At 45.1% G+C, this 16,221-nt stretch overlaps 1 pseudogene; it reads left to right on the top strand.

Moving 5' to 3' along the window:
* Positions 1–16,221, top strand: part of LOC117470647 — a 50,983-nt pseudogene that overhangs the window by 10,065 nt on the left and 24,697 nt on the right.

Below are 16,221 nucleotides of genomic sequence, written 5' to 3'. Positions count from 1 at the left end.
TGTCCCCGATGTGTCCCCGATGTTCCGTGTCCCCGATGTTCCGTGTCTCCGATGTTCCGTGTCCCCGATGTTCCGTGTCTCCGATGTTCCGTGTCTCCGATGTTCCGTGTCCCCGATGTTCCGTGTCCCCGATGTTCCGTGTCCCCGATGTTCCGTGTCTCCGATGTTCCGTGTCCCTGATGTTCCGTGTCTCTGATGTTCTGTGTCCCTGATGTTCTGTGTTTCAGGCGGATGCACCATCAGGAAACAGTCCTCTCAGTGCGTGGAACACTGTGCGGAGCTGCTTGGGCTGGAGGAGGACGACCTGAGGGTCAGCCTCACCTCCAGAGTCATGCTGACCACAGCAGGGGGCGCTAAAGGGACCGTCATCAAGTGAGAGACACACACACTTTTAATTTCTCTAATGTACAATGCCTTGTCTTTTGATGCTGCTGCAACGCAAACATGTCCCGAAGTGGGATCAATAAAGTACTTCTTATCTTAGCACCCACGCACGCACGCACACACTGTCTCATACACCCTTTCTCATACACACTCACAGACAGTAAAAACAAACACACACACGCATAACCAATCCTGAGTCATGTTAACTACGGCAGGGGGCGCCAAGGGGACGGTCATGAGGGAGAGACACTCGCACACAGAAAGAAACAGTCATCAAATGAAGAACACACACAGATGCTCTCACACACAGTAAAAAAACACACACACAATCTCACACACACATCCAGAGTCATGGAGGTGCCGCCTCCTACAGCAGGGGGCGCCAATGATACGGTCATCAAATGAGGAACACACACAGACACAGACACAGACACAGACACAGACACAGACACAGACACAGACACAGACACACAGAGACTCAAGTGAGTGAAAGGAATACGCAGACAGACAGACAGACAGTCTCTCACACACGCCTCCAGAGTCATGCTAACTACAGCAGGGGGCGCCAATAGGACATCAAGTGAGAGACACACACACACTTTCACACATCACCCACACAGTCCTCAAGGAACACACACATATACAAACATAGATATACACACACACACACACACACAATAATACACTGACACATAAACACACACATCACACACACACACAGTTACACACACATCTAGAAAGCAACAGTCAAGTGAGCAACACACACACACACACACACACACCATGTATTTCCCCACTAACCTCATATATCCTGGGTTCTTTAAAAGCACAAGCAAATAAAACTCTTAAAACTGGTCAAAGTGAAACGCACATATTTCTCTAAGATTTGTTTTTGTTCTCCGCGTCAGTGCTTTTAGCAGCGAGGGGTTTTCCTGTTGACACACTCTCTAACTGAAGGTGACTTTTATGGTTCGCTGCATCTTGAAAGTATCGCAAACGATGCTGATGGAAAACATCCTGCTCTAATATAATTAATGATCCTATTTAGCGAGGCGGCGAGGAATAAAAGAGCAATTTATCTGGAAAAGAAAAAGAGGGATGGAAAAACATCAGCATGAGGACTCTTTAAAGTAGAGACTCTACATACTGATATACACCTGAACATCAGCAGGAGAGGACTCTTTAAAGTAGAGACACTACATACTGATATACACCTGAACATCAGCAGGAGAGGACTCTTTAAAGTAGAGACACTACATACTGATATACACCTGAACATCAGCAGGAGAGGACTCTTTAAAGTAGAGACACTACATACTGATATACACCTGAACATCAGCAGGAGAGGACTCTTTAAAGTAGAGACACTACATACTGATATACACCTGAACATCAGCAGGAGAGGACTCTTTAAAGTAGAGACACTACATACTGATATACACCTGAACATCAGCAGGAGAGGACTCTTTAAAGTAGAGACACTACATACTGATATACACCTGAACATCAGCAGGAGAGGACTCTTTAAAGTAGAGACTCTACATACTGATATACACCTGAACATCAGCAGGAGAGGACTCTTTAAAGTAGAGACACTACATACTGATATACACCTGAACATCAGCAGGAGAGGACTCTTTAAAGTAGAGACACTACATACTGATATACACCTGAACATCAGCAGGAGAGGACTCTTTAAAGTAGAGACACTACATACTGATATACACCTGAACATCAGCAGGAGAGGACTCTTTAAAGTAGAGACACTACATACTGATATACACCTGAACATCAGCAGGGTATGTTTTCTTTAATGATAGACGCTGTTTTTTTAATCCCTAGATTGCAGAGTTTAAATTATCATCCCTTCTGTTTCTGCAGCATATGTTAAACTGTCAGACGCCTAATTTGCATGTTTAATTAAATGTGACATTTTGCTCGTCATGGCGCTCTCTTCTGCAGAATCAAAACACTTCAGATACTAATGTGTGCTCGTGTGAAGCTTTAATAAATAATTGTCGTAGGAAGGAGGTCTGGGACTTCATGGGAGAACATATATATAAGATTTATCCGTTTTAAATCTCTTTTTATAGTGATTGTTCATCAAATTAGATAATAATAAAATACATTATTTACACACGTAGAGCCTGAACACACCGTCTGCGCGTGGAGCCTGGACACACCGTCTGCGCGTGGAGCCTGGACACACCGTCTGCGCGTGGAGCCTGGACACACCGTCTGCGCGTGGAGCCTGGACACACCGTCTGCGCGTGGAGCCTGGACACACCGTCTGCGCGTGGAGCCTGGACACACCGTCTGCGCGTGGAGCCTGGACACACCGTCTGCGCGTGGAGCCTGGACACACCGTCTGCGCGTGGAGCCTGGACACACAGTCTGCGCGTGGAGCCTGGACACACCGTCTGCGCGTGGAGCCTGGACACACCGTCTGCGCGTGGAGCCTGGACACACCGTCTGCGCGTAGGGCCTGGACACACCGTCTGCGCGTGGAGCCTGGACACACCGTCTGCGCGTAGGGCCTGGACACACCGTCTGCGCGTGGAGCCTGGACACACCGTCTGCGCGTAGGGCCTGGACACACCGTCTGCGCGTAGGGCCTGGACACACCGTCTGCGCGTAGGGCCTGGACACACCGTCTGCGCGTAGGGCCTGGACACACCGTCCGCGCGTAGGGCCTGGACACACCGTCCGCGCGTAGAGCCTGGACACACCGTCTGCGCGTAGAGCCTGGACACACCGTCTGCGCGTAGAGCCTGGACACACCCTCTGCGCGTAGGCCTGGACACACCGTCTGCGCGTAGAGCCTGGACACACCATCTGCGCGAAGGGCCTGGACACACCGTCTGCGCGTAGGGCCTGGACACACCGTCTGCGCGTAGGGCCTGGACACACCGTCTGCGCGTAGAGCCTGGACACACCGTCTGCGCGTAGAGCCTGGACACACCGTCTGCGCGTAGAGCCTTGACACACCGTCTGAATACAGATTCTCTCTCCTTTCAACACGCCTCCCACGCTAATGGTTATTATTCCTGCTCTTATCTGCACAGAGGAGTCAGGACCGATACATTGGAATCTGCTGTCTCTGAGTGTCAGTTCAGCTTTCTGCAGACGGACATGTGTCTGACACGTTTATCTGCTGCACTTATTCAGCTTCTTCTACCGGAATAAAGGCTCTGCATCTGTACCACACTATCAAAATCTTTTGGTATAGTCGTGGAAAACAAACAAAAGTATCGCATGAGATAATAGCTTAAATAAAAGCTCTACATATTAACACCACTTTATGATTTCTGAAGTAAAGAGCTTAAGTTAGGCCACCGCTAAGCTCAAGGCGGCTAATGTTGGGCTATAAAGGAACTACAGCACGGTCACATGACTTCACGTCACCACCGCTAAGCTAAAGGTGGCTAATGTTGGGCTATAAAGGAACTACAGCACGGTCACATGACTTCACGTCACCACCGCTAAGCTAAAGGTGGCTAATGTTGGGCTATAAAGGAACTACAGCACGGTCACGTGACTTCACGTCACCACCGCTAAGCTAAAGGTGGCTAATGTTGGGCTATAAAGGAACTACAGCACGGTCACGTGACTTCACGTCACCACCGCTAAGCTAAAGGTGGCTAATGTTGGGCTATAAAGGAACTACAGCACGGTCACATGACTTCACGTGACCACCGCTAAGCTAAAGGTGGCTAATGTTGGGCTATAAAGGAACTACAGTACGGTCACATGACTTCACGTGACCCCCGCTAAGCTAAAGGTGGCTAATGTTGGGCTATAAAGGAACTACAGCACGGTCACATGACTTCACGTCTCCACCGCTAAGCTAAAGGTGGCTAATGTTGGGCTATAAAGGAACTACAGCACGGTCACATGACTTCACGTCACCACCGCTAAGCTAAAGGAGGCTAATGTTGGGCTATAAAGGAACTACAGCACGGTCACATGACTTCACCTTCACCACCGCTAAGCTAAAGGTGGCTAATGTTGGGTTATAAAGGAACTACAGCACGGTCACATGACTTCACGTCACCACCGCTAAGCTAAAGGCGGCTAATGTTGGGCTATAGAGGAACTACTTCAGTTTGCATCTTCATAGTTAATTGCACCTTAATGTAAAGTTAAATGAAGATCCAGTAGGATGGATGTTGCTCTACTTCCCGAGAGCTGAAGCTTCCAGACTTTATTCTGGTGGCAGATGGTGGAAGTACGGGAAAGCTGATGGGGGGGGGGGAAACCATCATTTCCAACTTGTTTAGTCTCTCCATTAAAGCCAAACAGAGAACCCTTTCTGAGAGATGCACAGAGAGGCGGCAGACTTTCTGCTGTGGGCAGATGGTCTTCCAACATGTTCATCCCTTCAGGGAGGAGGCCGACTGACAGGGAGCACAGTGAGGGCTTTATGCAAAATATAGCCTTAATTTTCAGGCACAGTTTTGCCATAATGGTGTTTTTATTTTATGTAATTAAGTAGAATATATTCCAATTGTTCTAACTCTTGACAGAAATAACGAGTTGTTATGTTATAATTATAAAAAAGCACCTTTTTGGCTAACTCCAGTGTCAATCAAACAATCAAATGTTATTTATATAGCCCAATAACACAAATCTGTACAGTTAGGACACAATTAGTCTTTAAAGAGTCCTCTCCTGCTGATGTTCAGGTGTATATCAGTATGTAGTGTCTCTACTTTAAAGAGTCCTCTCCTGCTGATGTTCAGGTGTATATCAGTATGTAGTGTCTCTACTTTAAAGAGTCCTCTCCTGCTGATGTTCTGGTGTATATCAGTATGTAGTGTCTCTACTTTAAAGAGTCCTCCCCTGCTGATGTTCAGGTGTATATCAGTATGTAGTGTCTCTACTTTAAAGAGTCCTCTCCTGCTGATGTTCAGGTGTATATCAGTATGTAGTGTCTCTACTTTAAAGAGTCCTCTCCTGCTGATGTTCAGGTGTATATCAGTATGTAGTGTCTCTACTTTAAAGAGTCCTCTCCTGCTGATGTTCAGGTGTATATCAGTATGTAGTGTCTCTACTTTAAAGAGTCCTCTCCTGCTGATGTTCAGGTGTATATCAGTATGTAGTGTCTCTACTTTAAAGAGTCCTCTCCTGCTGATGTTCAGGTGTATATCAGTATGTAGTGTCTCTACTTTAAAGAGTCCTCTCCTAATGAGAGTTTGATGATTTTTTTTAGCAGATGCCGAAACAAAAAAAGCCAAGCAACGCTCTGGACTGTTTGGGTTTGTTTGCTCTGATATCATTACTGCCATATGCTCCTGATACGAGGCAGAAGGCTGCGAACGATGCACCATTAATGGAGCTATCAGCGGCCTAAAAACATCCATTAGGTTTATCCGCTTACCTATAAATAAACGTACCTTACCTTTATTTAGCTTCCTTGTTTCCTTCACTTGATGAAAGGTCAGAGGAAGCAAGGTGGACACAGTTATATCAATACATCCTTTAAACTCTGTCCAGTTTAGTCTGATTACTCAAATTAAGTCAACAATCTATTCTCATTAATACGATTTAATAAGATAAGAAGTACTTTATTGATCCCAATTTGGGAAATGATTGCGTTGCAGCAGCATAAAGAGACAAGGCATTGTACAATACAATTAAAAGACTATAAATAAACAATTCAAAATGTGAATATCTCAATAGAAATAAAATGGCATTAAAAAAAAAAAAGTTGAAAATATACATGTTGAATTAAAAATGTACAATAACAAAATATAAAGCAGGGTATTATATATATATATATATATATATATATGTACGTGAGAAATTGAATATAAATGCAAGAGAGGCTCTGGAGCAGGGAGTTCTCTTCCAGACATTATTAATGTCATATTTCGGCTCTGTTTCACTAAAGAATTGAAGCACATTCAACAAACACCGTTACAATATTCAACTTGTGTTTCCTTATTCTCTGGAAGCCTCCTCTCCTCGACTCCTTAGCGCTTAGTTAAGGATACTTTCAACATGTGTCCTAATCGACTTTTGTATCAAGGAATCAGGAGACGATGAGAGGATTCAAGGACGAACGTATCGTGAATTTATCCGTCAGTTTTTTAGAAGACGGCATATTATATCCTGATTGAGTATTTAATGAAACTAACACACATGTCTGAAGTGGTCCCTGAAGGCAGCATCTCCCTCGTCCAATGGGATTTCTCTACATGGATTATTGCAGAGAATAACCTCGTTTTTATTCTTCCGTTATGCTTTTATTATTTTGAAAACTTTCTCACCATTAGTAATCTTCTCCTTTCACGCCCACTGCCTCGCTCTCTTATAAAAACACTCGGGAGCTTTTCTAAATAACTCAGAGTGTCGTTGCAGGTCAGCGTGACTCAGCCTGAGAGGATATATCTTTATATATATATGTACAGCATGTTCACACTAATACAAACTGCCATCTTATTAGCGGCAGCACTCAGACACAAGACGTCTGATTACGAGTCAGCACTGAAACTCCGACAGCGAGGAGTCAGAGGGCGATCGACTCGGGGTAATTTATTTCCCTTCAGCGGAAGAGAAACACGGTTAACGACATGGCTGACTTTTAATGAGGGAAAACACTTCTGCAGGGACGATGTTTGTGTCATTATAAATCCAATGGAATACGATTTATACATAGATATAATATAACTTACAAAAAGTGCACCTCTTTTCACCCTCCGTCTGAAACCAGAGCCCAGTCTGCTCTGATTGGTTAGCTTGCCGGCTCGGTTGGGATTGGTCAACCTGCTTAGAGATGTCCCGCCCTCTTAGCCTACCTCTGGATGGAATACAGAGATTTTAGCCTCTGCAGACCGTTTACATGCACTAAAACATATAGAACACACAAGAAGAATCTGGCACATGCACCTCTTTTCACCCTCTGTCTGAAACCAGAGCCCAGTCTGCACTGATTGGTTAGCTGGCCAGCTCTGTTGTGATTGGTCAACCTGCTTAGAGATGTCCCGCCCCTTAGCCTATCACGTACAATGTGCCAATTGCAGCCAATAGGAGCGTGAGTGTTACGTAGTGACGGTAAACAAAGGCGTCAAATAGAGGTGATTTGAGCAAGGAGCGAGAGATACTCCCTCTGGAGGCAACACAGGGATTTTAGCCTCTGCAGACCATTTACATGCACTTAAACCTGTAGAACACACAAGCAGAATCGGGCCTCCTTTAGGGTAAATCAATAATGTGCGACTAACAATTGGCTACCGATATGAAAACATATTTCCATAAACAACAATTGCCTTTACTAACAAAGGAGTACAGATTCCAGTGGTATACATATCTGAGTCTGAGCGTCAGCCGATGGATTTGAGATCAAAGAAATGAACGTTAAATATTTCATTTTATGGGAGTGTGAATGTCCATTTTAATCCGTGTGAACTTAACTCTGATGAAGTGTGATCTTGGGAATGAAGACGTTAGTTAACGACACTTCCCTGCACACTTCAGGAGAGGGAAAACCCCCAAAAAGCGTCTGAAAGAACTCTGAGATATCCCAGATGTCAACATGATGTTCAAATGTTTCAGCAGCTGGAACTATCCTCCATCAATATCATATTCTATTTACATGTATATAGACTTTTTGCACTACTTTTTATTTTGTATTTTATTACATATGTTGGAGGAGCTCAGGTCAGAAGATTTTCATTGCTATTTCTACACCTTTACAATTTTCAACTCGTGTTTCCTTGCTTCCTTCTTCTCTGGAAGCCTCCTTATCCTCGACTCCTTAGCGCTTATTTAAGGATACTTTCAACATGTGTCCTAATTGACTTTTGTATCAAGGAATCAGGAGAAGATGAGAGGATTCAAGGACGAAAAAGCATTCAGATTTGTATCCGTCAGTTTTTAGAAGACGGCATATTATATCCAGTTTTTAATGATACTAACACACATTTCTGAAGTGGTCCCTGAAGGCAGCATCTCCCTGGTCCAATGGGATTTCTCTACACTGTAGCTTATGTGCATATGACAATAAAACCTTTGAGTCTTTGTAATCTTGAATCAACCCCATGTTTAATTCATGCCGTGGCTCTGAGGGTTTCCACACTGCAGCGAGGCGTCTCGTTTAAAAAGCAAGAGGTCTAAATGCCAGGGCAGCAGAGTGTCAGAACACTAATGGTACAAGTATCCTAATATGTATTCCCCGATGTTTCCCTCCTCCTCTCAGAGTAATTACTGCCATCGACTCGCGGAGAATTTCTGCTGCTCTCAAACGCACCACATGGGGAAAAAAGAGGGATTAGAAAATGAACTTCATTTAAAGCCATGAGAGGAAATCTAAGTGAGAGACGGCTGATGAAACATCCTGATTCTGCTCGGCTCGAGGGTTTCTATTTAAAGGTCTCCTATCATGCAAAATGCACTTTTTGATGTCTTTTATACCGGTGTGTCCCCGGTGTGTCCCCGGTGTGTCCCCGGTGTGTCCCCGGTGTGTCCCCGGTGTGTCCCCGGTGTGTCCCCGGTGTGTCCCCGGTGTGTCCCCGTGTGTCCCCCGTGTGTCCCCCGTGTGTCCCCGGTGTGTCCCCGGTGTGTCCCCGTGTGTCCCCGGTGTGTCCCCGGTGTGTCCCCGGTGTGTCCCCGGTGTGTCCCCGGTGTGTCCCCGGTGTGTCCCCGGTGTGTCCCCGGTGCGTCCCCGGTGTGTCCCCGGTGTGTCCCCGGTGTGTCCCCGGTGTGTCCCCGGTGTGTCCCCGGTGTGTCCCCGGTGTGTCCCCGGTGTGTCAGGAGACTCACAAAGTGTCAGAAAATAAACCCCTCTCTCTTTTCCTCCGTACCCACATCTCTAAAAACGGGGGAACAACGGAGCTGATCCAGATTTGCTGCGTCATGACGACATTACTAAAATGTGGGCGGGCTTTACATCCACGGGCCAATCAGAAACGTTGCTGTCAGAAACAATGAGACGTGTTCTGGAAGTAATATGGTCTGTGTTTACATTAGCATGCTAACACTCAGAGCTAACCTGTACTGGAGAGAGTATGTGTGAAGAAGCAGGAAATCAAAAGGAAGTCACCTTGTGGTAAACCTGAGAGAGAGAAAGAGTTTGAGCTCCATACTGTTTCAGAGAGAATCCTTCATGTGGTTTGGAACATAATATGGAGTTTAATCACGGCATTTTTAAAGCTTTAGAACCAGAATCAGCACTTTAGTAACAGCTGAAATAGAGGGGGATGAGGCTAGAATGATCTGTTTGGTATTTTGAGCAAAACATTTCAGAGACATGTTTTTTATATATCTGAGACCTATAATATATGCCTACAAATAGTATAATAGGAGCCCTTTAATGCTATATGTCCAATACAAAGTAGAAAGGAAGTGAAACGGGGCTCAAGTGACGCAGTGATGCAGGCAGAATAATGAGACTACTGTTTGTACATTTCAAATCGAATGAGATGAGACATAATGCACAATTCAATCCTGTTAGAGTGAATTCTGGGGGTTTAGTGCTGCACAATTAAAGGGGCTCCATTCTGCTTTTTGGGGTGTCCCCTCTCCTGTAGTGTGTTCTGTAGGTGTTGATGCATGTTAACGGTCTGCAGAGGCTAGAATCCCTGTGTGGTGTCCGTTGTGTTTTGAGCTTCTTCAGCATTTGGTTTCTGCAGCTTTTAGTAAACGCTGCGCATGTCTCCTCAAGTTGCTGGAGATGTTTCTTCATGTGGAACATCTGGGTTTTTATATCTGCATCCTTTCTGAAGCTGCAGCACGTTTCAACTTATGGAAGAGGTTAGCGGCGTTGTAGCACGTTTGCATTTGTGACTTTAAAGCAGTGTTCATTTCGTCAACGAAAACTATGACGAGAAATGTTCGTCAACGACCTTTTTTTGCACGACTAAGACGAGACGATGACGAGCTGAAAATAGATTCTTGATAATAAAAACTATGACGAAATGTATATTTAGTTTTCGTTGACGAGACGAGACTAAGGTGTTAATGGTGGAGTATCGGACATTCAAAATGCAGGGTCCGTCTCGTCCGTCAAAATGCATCTTACGGTTCTAACTTGCAATATCATTATTTCCACTCTCTTCACTCCAGAAGAGCGATCTCCCTGAGTGCGGGGGGGCGGGGCCTCTCTCTCTCTCTGTGTGCGGGGGGCGGGGCCTCTCTCTCTCTGTGTGCGGGGGGGCGGGGCCTCACTCTCTCTCTGTGTGCGGGGGGCGGGGCCTCTCTGTCTCTCTGTGTGCGGGAGGCGGGGCCTCACTCACTCTCTCTCTGATTTCAGATTCCTGTATTTCGCCAAACTGAATTAGTTTAAAGGGAGAAAACATTTTGACTAAAAGTTGACTAATGATTTTTCATCGACTAAATCTAGACTAAAACTATGAAGGATAAAAAGGACGAAAATGTAACCATTTTCGTCTAAAGACTAAATAAAGAATAGCTGCCAAAATGAACACGGCTTTAAAGGCTGCATGATTGCACGTCCCTTTCATCAGCGCGTCTGAAAACACGGTTCAAAGACTCGCTCTCAGACCTGTGTTCCCTTCCTCTGTGCAGAGGAGATGCTGTGTCTCTCAGAGAGTTCCTCCGCACTGCAGCTGCACAAACTTCAGATTAATTCACTTTCTCTTGCCCCCGCAGTCGGGTCATCTCCTTTTGTCTGCAGCTATTGAACCGTGCACTCTCACGCAGTCAGAAGCAATTACAATACCTGCAAAGCGCTCTCTGAAGCCACGTCTCTCTCTCCTGCTGTCGATAACACAATGATCTGCTGCAGAGTCACACCTCCACTCCTCTCTCAGGAGGTTGCATTCAGTGCAGTCATTGTTCCACAGATATACGTGGAGGTAAATGGCTCGTTCACGCCCAGAGCACAGAAAGGTACATTTCTTGTTTTGTCGAGCTGTCCAAAACACACGGGTCAGACTCTCTGTGCACCAAGTCATGAGTGCTTCTTTAATTCCCTGTCAATCTGCTCACGTTTAATAACATGAATGTGTCCGCACTCTTTTAGTCATTGTGTTGCTATTTGTCGAAAAACAACCTCTACTTTATTTGTGAAGATAATTATAATGATTCTATTTTAATTAGAGCTTTGTACTGCACATACTTTTTGTTTTTATATAAGAAAAATGCTGCACATTTTTTACTTTAAACGTGTGTTTATTTAAGTATTTTAATCAGACGTTTTCAGACGTAATTTATTTTCCTAAATTGAGCAATGCTGATTTACCCTTTTGATAAAAAAGTATTCTGCTTTGAAATGAAACCTTATTATGACTAATGAACTAGTGGAAGTGCAGTTATATCTAAATAGGATGCAAGGATGATGACTTTAAGGGATAATGAACACTTGCCTTCAAACATTCACATCGCACAGAAGCACTCAGACATAAAGAGTAAACATCTGTTGTTGTTGTTATATCTCAAAACATCTCTTTTCACACTGGCATATCCACGTCCTCTGCTTTTCTGTGTACTTCTGCCCTCTCTCTCCTCTCCTGTAAATCCTCATTCTGACCCTCCTCTTCCTCCTGTGTTTTAAAGAGTTCCTCTGAAGGTGGAGCAGGCGAACAACGCCCGCGACGCGCTGGCGAAGGCGGTTTACAGCCGGCTGTTCGACCACGTGGTGACGCGCGCCAACCAGTGCTTCCCCTTCCAATCCTCCGCCAACTTCATCGGGGTCCTCGACATCGCCGGATTTGGTAAGTGTCTGAATCCCTTCATCCCACAAAGAGGACATGCATGTCGTTACAGCAGCATAAAGAGGGGGGGTAGTCTCGCAGGTTAAAAAATGACTTGGTATGCACCCGTTATTCATCTTTCATATTAATAGAGAACACAAGATGGCACGGTGTAAACATAACATAGATTTGCTTTAAATATAGTGACTGTTGGAAAGTGGAAAATAACATAACCAGTTGGAATTGGTCAATTGGAAGTTGTTTAATGAAAAGGAGATGAACAAAAATAGGCTGTTATGAAACAAAGCCTGGAGACAAGTTAAGCACAGTTAACGTTGTTCTTTAAGATGAACAGAGTGACAAGTATAAACACAAATACACACACAACCTAGTTAACCGCCGTTAACAAAACTAGCCTAGTATGTACAGAGAGAGTACCGAGAGACGTCTGCCACCGAGAGACGTCTGCCACAGATGCAGACCTCTCGACTGACTGAGGTGCACACACTGTAGTCTTCCCCGGGAGGTGTGTGCGGGGATTGGAGAGTCGGGCCGGCATGCTCCAATCCAGATCTTCGGTCACGCCTACCGGGGGAGGGACAGGAAGCCGGCATCCAATGGCGTCAGGGCAACGGCACAGCTCATATACATACAACACACAGCTGCAAACACTTACAGACAGGTTGATGGGCAGAGAGGAGGCGGCGGCCGTAACAGGGACCATATAGAATTAAAGAGGTAGCTTTGAAGTACACGTTCAAGTAGATAAGATAAGTGTAGCACTGCAGGATGAAGTTATTATTTAGATTCATAATTTGATAAATGAATTAATGATGTAAAATGATTTATATTGCCATGGTGAATATCTTTTGATGAAATTATTGTTTATTTTAAATCGTAAATATGATCTGTTTCCTTGTACCTTCCGGTGTTTATTTAAGTGAGGTAATTGAGGACAGCCGCGGTGCTCTGAGACCTGATGAGACGGGGAGCGGAACAGTTTTTCGACCGCAAATTGTAAACGAAATTAGTGTTGCAAATTGGACTGCAAAGTATAGTTTATATAAGAAAGTATATCGCCGAAATTATTAGTTAGATTTGTTATTTTGAGACAATTTAAGTCAATACCTTTTTTGTTAATAAATTACATTTTTGGACTGAAAACCTTCGGCTGCTTATTGCTCTGGATTGCGTGTCGTCAACCCCGCACTGTAGTGGCATCAAAGGAAACCTTGGATGCCACTACAGTGCTATATAACAGCAGTACAGTTATTCATGCACATAAAGATTCCTGTTGCTCTAATGGACGGACTAGTAGTATCAGAAATAAACAAACATCAGAACTGCAATAAGATGAGAGGAGGAAAGAGCCTTCACGCTCTGCATGCTTTCCTCTGATCTCCTGTGAGTGTGTTGCAGCCTCTCTAACTCTCTGGTGTCCCTGCAGAGTACTTTGAACACAACAGCTTCGAGCAGTTCTGCATCAACTACTGCAACGAGAAGCTGCAGCAGTTCTTCAACGAGCGCATCCTGAAAGAGGTGAGGATCTGTGGGTCAAAGTCCCAGCGTGTCCCAACGTGTCCCAACGTGTCCCAGCGTGTCCCAACGTGTCCCAACGTGTCCCAGCGTGTCCCAACGTGTCCCAGCGTGTCCCAGCGTGTCCCAACGTGTCCCAGCGTGTCCCAGCGTGTCCCAGCGTGTCCCAGCGTGTCCCAACGTGTCCCAGCGTGTCCCAACGTGTCCCAGCGTGTCCCAGCGTGTCCCAACGTGTCCCAGCGTGTCCCAACGTGTCCCAGCGTGTCCCAACGTGTCCCAGCGTGTCCCAGCGTGTCCCAGCGTGTCCCAGCGTGTCCCAACGTGTCCCAACGTGTCCCAGCGTGTCCCAGCGTGTCCCAGCGTGTCCCAACGTGTCCCAACGTGTCCCAGCGTGACCCAACGTGACCCAGCGTGTCCCCAGCGTGTCCCAGCGTGTCCCAACGTGTCCCAACGTGTCCCAGCGTGTCCCAGCGTGTCCCAACGTGTCCCAGCGTGTCCCAGCGTGTCCCAGCGTGTCCCAGCGTGTCCCAGCGTGTCCCAGCGTGTCCCAGCGTGTCCCAACGTGTCCCTCGGGCAGCACTCACACTCTCATACTCTTATTGGAAACACTTATTTGTCTAAGATGAGGTGTCGTCGTCGTCCCCCCCCCCCCCCCCCCCCCACATTGTGCAGAGTAAAACATTGATTTTCTGAAGCTTCAACACTTTTTAAGAAGATTTTCCCCCCAAAGCGCACATTTCAATGATTACTGTTTAGTTCAATGAACCCCCGAGTACATCCTGGGAGTGTGTTTCTGTTTGAAAAGAATATCTTTTTAGATGAAAACCAAGCTGCAGAATGAAGTGAAGAGAGTTGTTGTTGCTTTCTGTTAACTTTTGGTCTTTTCTATTCAGAGGAAACTCTCCAGACGTCTTCAGCTCCCAAACAACCATTACAGGCCGTCTTTTGGAAGATAATGATGCTCGATATATATCACTTCTCTGTAACTCTGGGTATTCACGTAACGAACCAGAAGGCACTCGAGTGCGTCTGCTCAGAAAGCTGCAGCATCCATAATCATCCCCCTGCCGTCTGGAGAGCTTTGGACTCACGGAATAAAATAAATGCTGCTCAGTTGACCGAACAAGAGCCACTGTTTTCAACTACAATTAGAGATCATTTACAATTCTCCTGATCACTGGAGCCATACCTGTTCTTCTTTTGGACGTTCGTTCTGATCGTCTTGTTGCCTTTTTTCTCCAAATGTTAGACGCCTCAGTTGATCCTAAACTCTTCATCTTGTACTCGCCCAAACAGATATATCTGTCAGTAACATCGTGCATAAAAGCCGCCACTTCTAATATCATTTCACTGTCAGGAGAGCGTTAGACTCACAAAATAGCAGAAAACTGTTGCTCAGTTGACGACACCGAGGTCTGAAATGTCACTGTTCTCTCATTTAAGTTAAAGGGGACCTATCATGCAAAATGCACTTGTGTACGTCTTTTCTACATGAATATGTGTCCCCGGTGTTCCAGGGAACTCACCAAGTGTCAGAAAACACAACCCTCTCTATTTTCCTCCATACCCAAATCTCTAAAAAAGGGGCTGCAACGGATCTGATAAAAACTGATCCAGATTTGAACACTGTCCTGACGTCAGGACGGTGGCGCTACGGCTATTGGGCCAACTCCACCAATCAGGAGGAGACAGCCACGGCCATTGCCGTTCGAAAGCGCTGGAGACGCTGTAGTACATATGCCAGGCCTGTAGATGGTGCTGTTCTCACTGAATCAGCCCTTGCTAAAACAGAGCTAGAAATTGTCAAATTGAGCGAAATGAGGCATGGCTAAAATGCATGATCTGTTTGGTATTTTGAAAAAGAAAAAGTATAAATATGCCTTATATAGGTATGGTCCTACACTATATTATTATAATATAGCATGATAGATCCACTTTAAATTACAGAAGCCAAAGCTTTAACACTTTATCTAAACATAAGTATCTGATCACTGGAGCCAGACCTGTTTGAACTTCTTAAACATTAAGCATCGTTAAAACCTTAATGTTATTTTGGACGTTCATTTTGATAATCTTTTTACCTACTTTCCCCAAATGCATTTGACCCTAAACTCCTCATCTGCATACTCGCCCAAACAGATGTATCCGTCAGTAACATCGTGCATAAAAGCCGCCTTTTTCTAATATAATTAGACTCACAAAATAGCAGAAAGACTCTGCTCAGTCGGCGACACCGAGCTCTGAAATGTCACTGTTAGTTCAATTACAGTTTTAAATCATTAATAATCATAAGTATCTGATCACAGGAGCCAGACCTGTTTGAACTCCTTAAAGATGAAGCATCGTTAAAACCGTAACGATATTTCGGACGTTCGTTCTGATCGTCTTGTTGCCTTTTTTCTCCAAATGTTAGACGCCTCATTTGACCCTGAACTCCTCATCTTGTACTCGCCCAAACAGATATATCTGTCAGTAACATCGTGCATAAAAGCCGCCTCCTCGAATATCATTAGACCCCTAAAATCATTGTTTTCTTCTTTCTATTAAACTACAATTTGAGTTTTAGATCATTTACAATGCACCTGATCACTGGAGCCAGACCTGTTTGAACTTCTTAAACATGAAGCATCATTCAAACTGTAACGAT

Source organism: Trematomus bernacchii, unplaced genomic scaffold, assembly GCF_902827165.1.
Source record: "Trematomus bernacchii unplaced genomic scaffold, fTreBer1.1, whole genome shotgun sequence".
NCBI lineage: Eukaryota > Metazoa > Chordata > Actinopteri > Perciformes > Nototheniidae > Trematomus > Trematomus bernacchii.
The sequence above is the reverse complement of the archived record's forward strand: the minus strand, read 5'-3'. Positions and strand labels throughout refer to the sequence as shown.